This window comes from Taudactylus pleione, unplaced genomic scaffold (assembly GCF_031769625.1).
Source record: "Taudactylus pleione unplaced genomic scaffold, aTauple2 ptg000969l, whole genome shotgun sequence".
NCBI lineage: Eukaryota > Metazoa > Chordata > Amphibia > Anura > Myobatrachidae > Taudactylus > Taudactylus pleione.
This window is the reverse complement of record NW_028285370.1, coordinates 459735-471780: the sequence shown is the minus strand read 5'-3', so window position 1 is coordinate 471780 and position 12046 is coordinate 459735.

The window sequence follows — 12046 nt, the reverse complement described above, 5'->3', positions numbered from 1 at the left end:
CCATCGATGGAGGGAAACCATCTGGTTCTCCCCCATTGATGGTAAAATCATTCGACATCGGCCATAAACCATCAATGATTATGAATGGTCGATGGCCATCCCTACCCGTAAAAAAAACAACAACAACAACAATCGTGTCTCACTCACCCATCGATGGCAAAACCATCAGTCATCGGGAGTTAACTATCCATGGTTGTTAACTATCGATGGCCATTCCTAGCTAGTAGCCATTGCATCAAAACCATTTGATGGTATAACCATTTCTGGTTAAACTGCGTGCAGAAGCAGTCGGAGCTTCGCATATGTGCGCATAAGCTGAGCTGCAGACACCACTTCGCTTACAAACTATCAAGCATCGTAAAGCTGCATCCGATGACTGGCAGCCATCGAATTCCCGCAATTTGATGGAAAAGGTACTGCCATCGGATCGGGAACATCGATGATGGCTAACCATCAGTTTCTGGTGTCCATCCCTAGTATTTATGCGGTACTACGGTGTGATTGGAATTAAATATTTATTAAAGTTTGTTATTGTTTTTCACAATGAGATGATCTGTATTCCAGTGTCAGCAGCAGCACTATTACTACTAATTACTATTGTGCTGTATTGTAAGGGGTCAATTCAATTAAGCACGGCTAAGTCACGCCAGCGAGTAAGTGCGGCTATATGCTGCTCTTACAGTACAGTCATACTCACTGATTTTTGTTTGTAGGCTCGCAGACCCCATAGGGCTGTATACAAAAATCCACGAGTCCGGGGTGACATGGGGCCACGAGGGGGGTGAGTTGTGGGTTAATTTGCAGCATTTCTGCACCATTACAAAGGCAACTCACCCAGTGCTCCTAATTGCATGGACCCCAAGTGTAAAATACACCCACCACTCGGTGGTGCAAAAAAATAACTTTGCAGATTTATATTGAGAGAGAGAGAGAATAAATAAATTCTGGAGCCAGGCTGTATTAACAGAATCTATCTATAACTCCCAACGCTGCAGCGGCCATATTCTTACCTGATCCCCGACTTTACTGGCTCCACTGCGCATGCGTCTGCTTTTATTTATTTATTTTCCTTTATTTAATTGAGCATATGCAATTCTCTCCTAACGCTAAAACAGCGCATGTGGCTTAATAATATCGTCTCAGAGAAGATCAATGTTATGTCCCCGATCTTATTCTGCATTAAATGCAGACATGGCAATCCTGCTTCGATCCGAAAGATCAATGCAGGACATTTGGGAATCTCTACTTCCGATATTCTCATACCCACTTGCATTAGCAGCTCCATTTATGTTTTCCCAACGCTTCAGTCATTGTATAAACTTGTCTTATAGAAGGTCTACAGAATTCAGCCAATGTTATTCCAGTTGATTTCCTTCCATAGGATTTGCTACAAGTGGCCCCCTTACCCGCTTTGTCTGTATCCAGCCTTAATTTTTAATGTTTGCCCCCTATGGTAAAGCCCTATGGAGCATGCTGCTTCTATATACATGGGATTTCAGTGTGATGTCCTTATGGATAATAGAGTGTCTATTAATCATTGCATTAAGGGCCTGATTCAGACCCGGTCGCAAGCGCTGAGCGCTCGCAACCGGGTCGATGGTGGCCCAGAGCGCATGCGCACGACGGACCCGGCTCCATCGTGCACATGCGCGAGACCCGGATAGCGACGGGCAAACAGTCGCTCCGGGTCTCGTACCAAAGGGGGCGTGCTGTCGATGTTGAGTGACAGCACGCCCCCTTTGGTGGGCGGGCCGGGGGGGGTGGCTGCCCAAACGGAGGCGTTCCCATGTGAACGCCTCCGTTTGGGGCCGGCCCCACTGACATCACGAGTGATGTCAGTGGGAGCGATTTCGGCTCTATTAGAGCCGAAATCTCTCTGGGGCTTGCGGCAACGAGACCCTACCACAAGGGTCTCGTCGCAAGCCCGATGGTCGCGATGGTCTTGACCATCGCGACCATCTTCCTGGCCGCTCTCTATAGTTGTGGGTGGTCACCCACAGCTATGCGTGGGTGACCACCCACAGGAGGCCGTTCTAAAAAAAAAAAAAAAAACGGCCCTGATTCAGAGCGAGCGCTCTGTCAGAGCGTCCGGCTCTGAATCAGGGCCAAAGTGTTTTAGTTCGACAATGGTGACCTCAGAACAAGTCACAATGTTAATACATGTATAACCCAAGCATTGTAGCACTTGTTACATAGATAGAGCACAAAGTGTCACCAGATGCCAGGATCATAGAAAGATGATTTTATTGCAGTTTTTGGTCCTACTATAATATTATTAAACATTTCAAGGCAAGTAAAAGAGAATTCCTTCTTCCTGCAGAGCACCTGCTGGTGTTATATATTGAATGTGCTACATTACTATGGTTTATTTTCATGCCAGCCGTAGACGAAAGGTTTGTATTCGTGACTATAGGACCTATTCATCAACACCAAACCAATGGTTTTAAGGACATTTTTCCTTAATTACCGTTTTTTGGTATTCATTAACACACTTAACGCAGGAGATATAACCGATATCTCCTGGTTAAGTCCATCTGTTTTAATTTCCACACTCTCCATACATTAGAACATTAGTATGGGTACATTAGGACATTAGTATGGGGATGTACAAATTAAGCTATTCATAAAATTCCGAAAATGATGTATTTTCAGAATTTGATGTTGTTACTATACTCCACTCTCAGGTGGCATATAGCCCCTGATAGTGTACACAGCTGCCATCTACACGGCAGCTTGTGTAGATAAGGGACAGTACTTACCAGCTTTCAGCTCCCTCCTCCAGGTCCCTCCATCGGCTAGGTCCTCCAGGTTGCTCCTGCTCCTACTTTGGGTCTCTCGGCTTCCTTCGACGTGTCCCTCGAGCTCTCGGCTCCAGCGTCCCTCTCTCCACGCAGGTTCCTCAGGCTTTCGCTCCGGCAGCTCTTTCTCCCAGCTGGTCCTTTGGACTTTGGGCCTAATTCAGACCCGCTGGCGAGCGCAAGCGGGTCGATGTTGGGCAAGTGCGCGTGCGCACGACGGAGGCTGCTCCGTCATGCGCATGCGCGAGACCCGAATAACGACGGCCAAGCCGTCATTATGGGTCTCGCACCAAAGGAGGCGTGCTGTCGATGGTGAGTAACAGCACACCCCCTTTGGTGGGCGTACCGGGGGCGTTGCTGCCCAGATGGAGGCGTTCCCATGGGAACGCCTACCGTCTGGGGCCGGCCCCACTGATATCACTAGTGATGTCAGTGGGAGTGCTTTTGGCTCTGATAGAGCCAAAAGCACTCCAGGGCTTGAAGCAACGAGACCCTACCGCAAAGGGTCTCGTCGCAAGCCCGATGGTCGCGATGGTCTTGACCATCGCGACCATCATCATGGACGCTCGTATAAGCTGTGGGTGGTAACCCACAGCTATGCGAGCGTCCAAGAGGCCGCTACCAAAAAAACCCAAAACGCCCTGATTCAGAGTGGGCGCTCGTTGAGAGCGTCCGGCTCTGAATCAGGCCCTTTGTTTCCAGCAGCACTTTCTGCACCTGCCAGTGCCAAATATTTATTGTGTACACTAACTCCGCAAATGTATTGGGTGATAAAAATGTAACGTTGGTGTCACCGTTTCCCTGGTACCTGTGTGGGGGTTTGTGGTTCTAAACACACCAGACAGCCAAATAACATACCCATTTAAAGATAAAGGACCTCATTCAGACCCGCTCGCAAGCGGGTCGATGGTGAGGGCCTGCGCACATGCAGCGCTCGCACTGCGCATGTGCAAGCCCCAGAGCGAGTGACAAATGCACTCGCTCCGGGGCTCGCTACAAAAGGGGCGGCTGTTGATGTTGATCAACAGCTCGCCCCGTTTTGAAGGTGGGGTGGGGGGGTGGCCGGACAAACTGAGGCGTTCCTGAAGGAACGCCTGCCGTTTGTAGGCGGCCCTACTGACATCACCAGTGATGTCAGTAGGGAGCCTCCTGCTCTGTTAGAGCAGGAAGCTACCTGGGGCTTGCGGTAGATGAGACCCTACCGCAAGGGTCTCGTCGCAAGCCCCGATGGTCGCGATGGTCTCGACCATCATGACCATCACCTAGTCACTCGCTAAAGCTGTGGGTGGTAACCCACAGCTTAGCGAGCGGCCAGGAGGCCGCCTTTCAAAAGAAAAGAACCCGTCCTCATTCAGAGCGAGCACTCGCTTTTTGCGAGCGGCTCTGAATGAGGTCCAAAGTCCATTCACAACTTAATAGGCAGTTCTGGGTGAAGTTCACTAAATGATTACAAAATCCCAAGTCTCCCCCCTCAAACCCCCCTCCCCCCAATCCATCTACTGGCCCCCGCAGGCTCGACTCATTCCTATTACCAGCACTCTGTATTTTTGCCTATTTTCCTGTGTTACAAACTATGAAGATTTATTCCAAATAAGCAGCATATATGTCATATATAGATGGATGTGGCAAATAAAAATGAGTGATTATATTAAATTGTTTTGTGTTTGTCTCTTAGATCCAGATGTTCCTGAAATGACGGGCTCACAAGCAGCCTGTGCGAAAGTCATAGGGTATGTATGTATATGTATGTATGTATGTATTTATGCACCGAGAACCTCCAATCTCTGCAGTTGTCATTTATAGCTCTGATCTGCAATGTTCCTGGAAGCAGCAGTCCCAGAGTCATGCTGCAAAATAAAGTGCGGGGTTCACAATTTGTAAACAGAGGATTAGGTTCAGGGCTTAGGTCCAGATATTTCCATTTGGACTGTTGACCTATTAAGGCCAATGAGAAATGTTTCTGCAGCAGGTATTGACCAGAGCTGCCAATCAGTTTGTAGTTATCATTTGTCTAATACAGTTTATAAAGTGAAAGCACACAGCTGATTGGTTGATTACCTTATTCGCCTGTAGAACAGTTTTCATAAATGTTGCCTATTGTATGTCTGGGATCCGGTCACTATGCCGACAGTCAGGATGCCGGCTCTTAGAATGCTAGCGCCGGAATCTCGACACCTGTCAGAATCCCAGCGCCGGCATCCCAACAGTAAGTACTGCGGTTAGGGGGATGGTTATGGTTAGGTACTATGGGGAGAATCAGGGTTAGGTACTAGGCGGGGAGGGTTCAGTTTAGGCTGCGGGGAGGTAAGGTTTAGGCACGAGGGGCGGAGGTAAGGTTCAGGCACCGGCGGAGTGAGGGTTAGGGTAGGGAGAGGGGGAGACTAGGATACTGACCTACAAGTGTCTGTATCCTAACCCTCGGGATGTCGGCATTGGGATTCTGACCGCCAGGATTTCGATTGCCGGCATCCCGTACCCATCCCTTATGTCCTGTGTATTCTTTCTCTTCCATGACATCTGTGCTGGATCCTGTATAGACGTTGTGTAAATGTGCCCAGATCAGGTGCACAAGGATCAGCCGATCACTGAAACACCAACACTGATTACTGAGAACCACAGCTAAAAGCAATGATCAAACATTATTCCCACGTCCACTACAAAATCGTCTAACACCGATAATGAAACTCCTTTCTGAATTAATAATAACTAATTTTATCTCGGTTATACATCGGTTCATCATACAAAGCATAATGAAGAAGAGACTAAGGGGCATATTCAATTGGACACGAAGTTTAGCGAGGAAAAAAACTCACGCCCTTCGCGTCCAATTTTGGATTACCACGGGTATGCACGCTCCCGATACCCGCCTTATTCAATTTAAAAAAAAGCGGTCGCAGGGTTTTCAGCTTTGAAAACCCTGCGCTGCGTTAAAAAAAAAAAATCTGCACTTACCTGCCCGGGGGTCTCTGTGGCTCCCGGTGGCCTCCCCTCTAACTTCTCACTGGTGAGGGGGCTGCTGGGAGTCCTGGGGGCTCCTGGGAGGCTCCAGGGGCTGGTGGGAGGGGCAAGGGCTGCTGGGAGATGTTGTTCTCTCAGTGCCCATTCCGGGGGGCACATAGACACTGGGGGGTCACTCACAAACACAACACTCATACACACATACAAACACTAACAAACACACACACTGACATACTCACGCTGCTGCAGAAGACCCGGCTTCTGACGCTGGATGCAGAAGACAGCGCTGCAGAAGGTAAGTAATTATGGACTAATTAAGATAATTGGAAACTTCCTGCTGATTTTGCCTAAAACGAACGATTTTATGAAAAATCACACTTTCTCTGGAGGTGCGAGAATGAAAAACTCCTGGAGCACAAAAGTAGAAAAATCTGCACCTAATTGAATAGCAAAAATCCCGCACCTGCAGGAAAACCTCGTAGGTGCGGGATTTTTGCTTTTCTCGCCCCCAATTGAATATGCCCCTAAGAATCAGCTGTTAAATGTCCATCCATAGACAGTGTCACACCTGCGGGTTTATAGCTGCAGTTTTCCAAAGGGTAAAATAGCTGAGATTATTTTCCACTGCAGGAAATTGCTGGCAAATTTAAGGTTGGAAAAAATAGCCCCTTACCCACAGTGACTGCCCTCTGTGCCGGGTAAGTGTCAGGTAACAGGTGAGGCAATATTTGGTCATTCCCCCCCTAATAGATCAGGACAATTTTATGCAAGGTAAATCCTCAACATCTGCGCTTTAAGCATGCTGCAATATGGGACTATGGGGGGGGGGGGGGTGTCTGCAAGTTATACCCCTTTTACACCGCAGCTAAAACCCGGGGTATTGCAGGGTTAACCCGGGCAGCTCCCTGGTGTAAAAGGGGAGAGGGTTGGATCGCTGGGTCGAGTGACCCGGCAATCCAACCCAGGTAAATAGCAGGGTTTAACACGGGCGTAGCTCGTGAAACCCTGCTGTGAGAACAGTGCAGTCCGGGTCACGATGACCTGGAGTGCGCTGCAAGCCGGCCGATTGGTCCGGCTTCAGTGGGACTTGGAGATGACGTCTATGCAGACCCGGCTGCGGTGTGAGCGGCGCCGACTTGGAAATATCTCGAGTCGGCGCCGGCTAAATTCCGGGTCTGATCCGGATAGGAACTATGGGCCTGAGTCAGACCCGCTCGCGAGCGCTGTGCGCTTGCAAGCGGGTTGATGGTGGCCCAGTGCGCATGCGCACGACGGTGCCGGCTCCGTCGTGCGCATGCGCGAGACCCGGATAGCGACGGGTAAACCGTCGCTCCGGGTCTCGCTACAAAGGGGGCATGCTGTCAATGTTGAGTGACAGCACGCCCCCTTTGGTTGGCGGGCCGGGGGAGTGGCTGCCCAAACGGAGGCGTCCCCATGTGAACACCTCCGTTTGGGGGCGGCCCCACTGACATCATGAGTGATGTCAGTGGGAGTGATATCGGCTCTGTAAGAGCCGATATCTCTCTGGGGCTTGCAGCCACGAGACCCTACCACAAGGGTCTCGTCGCAAGCCCGATGGTCGCGATGGTCTGGACCATCGCGACCATCTTCCTGGCCGCTCGCTATAGCTGTGGGTGGTAACCCACAGCTATGCGAGCGGCCAGGTTGCCGCTCTAAAAAACGAAAGCCCGGCCCTGATTCAGAGCAAGCGCTCTGCCAGAGTGTCCGGCTCAGTGCAGGTGGCCCAGTGCACATGCGCACGACGGAGCCGGCTCCGTCATGCGCATGCGCGAGACCCGGATAGCGATGGGCAATCCGTCACTCCGGGTCTCGTACCAAAGGGGGCGTGCTGTCGATGTTGAGTGACAGCACGCCCCCTTTGGTGGGCGGGGGCGTGGCTGCCCCACTGACATCACAAGTGATGTCAGTGGGAGTTGCCCCACCGACATCACAAGTGATGTGATGTCAGTGGGCCGGCCCAATGACTTCACAAGTGATGTCAGTGGGAGTGCTTTTGGCTCTGTTAGAGCCGAAAGCACTCTGGGGCTTGCGGCAACGAGACCCTACCACAAGGGTCTCGTTGCAAGCCCGATGGTCGCGATGGTCTTGACCATCGCGACCATCTTCCTGGCCGCTCGCTATAGCTGAGGGTGGTCACCCACAGCTATGCGAGCGGCCAGGAGGCCGCTCTAAAAAATCAGAGGGCGGGCCCTGATTCAGAGCGAACGCTCTGTCAGAGCGTCCGGCTCTGAATCAGGCCCTCTGTTCCAACTCCGGAATTTTGGTGGAAAAGGGGTATTACTACTGTTTGCTATTACCGGCCACATCTTAAAGAGACTTGCCCAGTGCCAGCATTATTCCTTCACAATCCCAGCTTTATTTACATAAAGCAGCAAAAATAATAATAATAATAATAATAATAATAATAAAAACTGTTCTGTTGAATCCTGAAACGTTAACTTATGTGTGAGTGTTATTACTAGATATTTTATGTTCGGGAACTTAAATCATTAGACCTGTTCCAGGTTTAACCACCGAGAATAGCTATGATGGAGAATGCGCCAATCTCCCAGATTTATCCATAAAATGAAAGTGTTTCAAGCAATAAGCAGCGTGCGAATATGTGGCCTCATTCAGCTTGGTCCGCAAGTCTGTGTTCACACACACCCGGTTGATGTTTGCGTTCTGCACATGCATACACTGCAGTGCGCGTGCGCGAACCAGTCGATGTGTTCGCGAAAGCGAACGCAGCTGACACGCAGAGCCACTGAGAAATGATTGACAGTAAGTGCCGTGGGGGGTGGTCGAATGAACGCAGACGTGACTTTGAACGCCGTTACAGGGGTGAGCATCATTAAGCCCCAGCGACAGCATAAGCAGCCAGAGGTCTACATGGCGGCAGGAAGCTTCGCAGTTTGTGAGTCAGGTCAAGTTCAACCACAACTGTGCGTATGGGTCCGATGGTACTCGATGTTACAATGTTTTCGCTGACTTGCGGATGTATGTAATGGGAAGTGGGCAGCTTTATAAGCTGGCGGGCGTTTTGGTATAGTGCTGCGATTGCATTCATTTGCATGATTTCGCAATGCGTGGGTGCGTGCGATTGCAGACTTGCGATCCAAGCTGAATGAGGCCCATAGCGCCATCACCTCCTGCACACCGCCATCGCCGCTGATACTGCTCGGTACAGCGTAATGTTCTATATATGTCAGTGTTAAATAAGGGAGGCTTATTATATGGGTCTATTCTAGACTCTTGTTTTCAATTCCTAAACTGCAGTATAAAATAATACCCCTTTTACACCGAAGCTAAAACCTGGGTTATTGCAGGGTTAACCCGGGTAGCTCCTTGGTGTAAAAGGGGAGAGGGTTGGATCGTCGGGTCGAGTGACCTGGCAATCCAAACCAGGTAACTTGCAGGGTTTAACACGGGAGTAACCCGTGAAACCCTGCAGTGTGAACAGTGCACTGCGGTTCACGATGACCTGGAGCGCACCGCATGCTGGCCGATTGGTCCGGCTTCAGTGGCGCTTGGAGATTACGTCATCTCCAAGTGTCCACTTCAACGCCAGAAAAGCCGGGTCTATGCAGACACGACTCCGGTGTGAACGACGCCGACTCGGGAATATCCTGGGTCGGTGCCGGCTAAATTCCGGGTCTGATCCGGATTGGAACACAGGCCCTCATTCAGAGCCGTACGCTCTGAGCAGAGCGCACGCTCTGAATGAGGGCCGGGCTCCATTTTCATGGAGCGTCCTCCTGGACGCTCGTATAGCTGTGGGTCACCACCCACAGGCTATACGAGCGTGCTTTTTGATGGCCGCGATGGTCGAGACCATCGCGACCATCGAAATTGCGAGCCGGAGCCTGCGGTTGAGGTTTTCAACCGCAAGCTCCGGAGTGATTTTGGCTCTATCAGAGCCAAAATCACTCCCACTGACATCACTAGTGATGTCAGTGGGCCGGCTTCTGACGGGAGGCGTTCCCGTGAGAACGCCCCCGTCAGGGAGGCACGCCCCCGGCACGCCCACCAAAGGGGGCGTGCTGTCAATCAACATTGACAGCACGCCCCCTTTGATCGGACACAACGAGCGAAGGACTTTCCTTCGCTCGTCGCGTCTGGCGCATGTGCACGACGGAGCTCCCTCCGTCGTGCGCATGCGCAGTGCATAACATCGACCCACTTGCGAGCGGACAGCCGCTCGCGAGTGGGTCTGAATCAGGCCCACTGTTCCAACCTCCGGGTCAGACACGGAATTTAGGTGCAAAAGGGGTATAAGTGTCCAGTTAACCCCATTTTATTAAATAGGTTCCATAGTGTTATTGTTTCTTTATCTTAGAATGTGAGCTGTAAATTGTATCTGTTGCATAATCAAACCTCTGGTATGTTCCTAATGGACTAGCTTATGCCTGTCTTTATAGCCTTCAGCGTTCTTATTTTTAAGTACTTTATTTATTGGAAGTTAGACATAATAATCAATATACATAAGAGAGATAAAACACAATGATATTTAGAAAGGCAAAATGCCCTACTGACCAGTTTTCGGTATGGTGGGGCAGAGAGGAGACAGCGGGCCAAACCTCATAGAAGAGGGAAAGAAGAGAAGGGGAAAATGTTGGGGGTGCCAGAGGGACCAAGGTAGCATAAAGTAACCAAATCATGAAAATGGGGAACAATCATGCAACAATGCTGACCCAGGACCGCAGATTGTATCACAGGATTTAGAAGAGCTAATACTTGTCAATGCGAATTGAATAGCTCATGGCGCTATTTAATTCAGTGTGCTGTGTGGTCGGAGAATGCCGGTTATCGCGCCTTAACAAGGGTGTTAAGGCGCGTTAACCGGCATTCTCTGACCAAAGTGCCGGGCGCGCGGCAGTTAGCGCCGCGCTAAGCAGAAAAATAGCTGCGTGCCCGGCACTTTGGTCAGATGTCTCCTCGCATCCCCAGGGGGGTGCAAGAAGAAATCCTTAGTGCGCCCAAACAGCACGGTGAATTGAATACTGCGGGAGCTCCCTCCTGAGGCTATTCAACATTGCGTTGAATTGAATTCCCCCCATGGATTGTAAAGGTCTGTATGAGCCCCATAATAACGTTATACTTACAGACCACTACAACTCCCATCAGGATACAGCCAGTGGGACATGAGTAAGTATAATCCCATGCTGTTACATTTCATATGCTTTTCTTTCATAAATCTGGACTTCTACAGTATACACAGTGGCCAATTGCAGTGGATTAGGTGATGTAGTACGCTGCTCGGGAGGGGGAGGTCTAGTGTGGTTTAATGCTCCTAAGTCTGGCGAACCATATATACTCAAAGAGAACTGAAAATTATTATATCTTAAATTGACAAAACAAGAAATAAAGGGCAAAGTATTTAGGCCATCACGTCCGACAATTGACTTTATTGAAGGGAACCCCCAGTAATTAAAGAAAATTCTCTGGATCCCTACAAATGTGATAACCATTCACACAGGATAAAGTTGCAACCTGCTAGTCAGGCTAATCTCTAACTGAGCAAAGCGCTGGACTTTTGTGGAACAGTCCAATATATATTTGATACTTTAACTTCGCAACACTGTTTTTATTAAGAGCCTGATCAGCTCTATCTTTAACAGTATGTCATCTAATTTACCAACATACAAAGAGAAAAGTCTATTTGCACTAATAAGACACTATTCTATAAAAAAAAAGAATAATCAGTGGGTTTGATGTTCACTAAACAACACATATAAATGTATTAATATATTTTATGCAATGTGTACTTATTCAGACTAGGATATGACTAGCCATTACTATTTAGACATATAACACATACATAAATACCAACAAATGCTGCATATAAAAATACATACAACCAATAAAACAACTATAATGATCACAATAATGCCATGGAGATCTCCAAGTCTAATATGTGAATGGCACTGTGCTTTTTAACCACTTAACTGACAAATTCTTTTTTCAAAAACCGCTCCGAAATTGTCGGATTTTTTCATGATTGAATTAGGTCAGGAACATCATTTTAAAACTTATCCAACACGATTTTTAATTAAAAAAAATGTGTAAACACAGTATACCATAAAAATAGCAAATTTTATGGTATATTGTATAGATGCCTATTGACAGCTGTACCATCGATGGTCAATGGGCCAACCATCAATAAAAAAATTGTTGATTGAGACCGATGTTTCATTAACACATATACTGTACATACATACATATTAGGGATGAGCGGGTTCTGATTTCAGAAATCCGAACCCCCCCCCCGAGCCGAGACGGACCTGAGT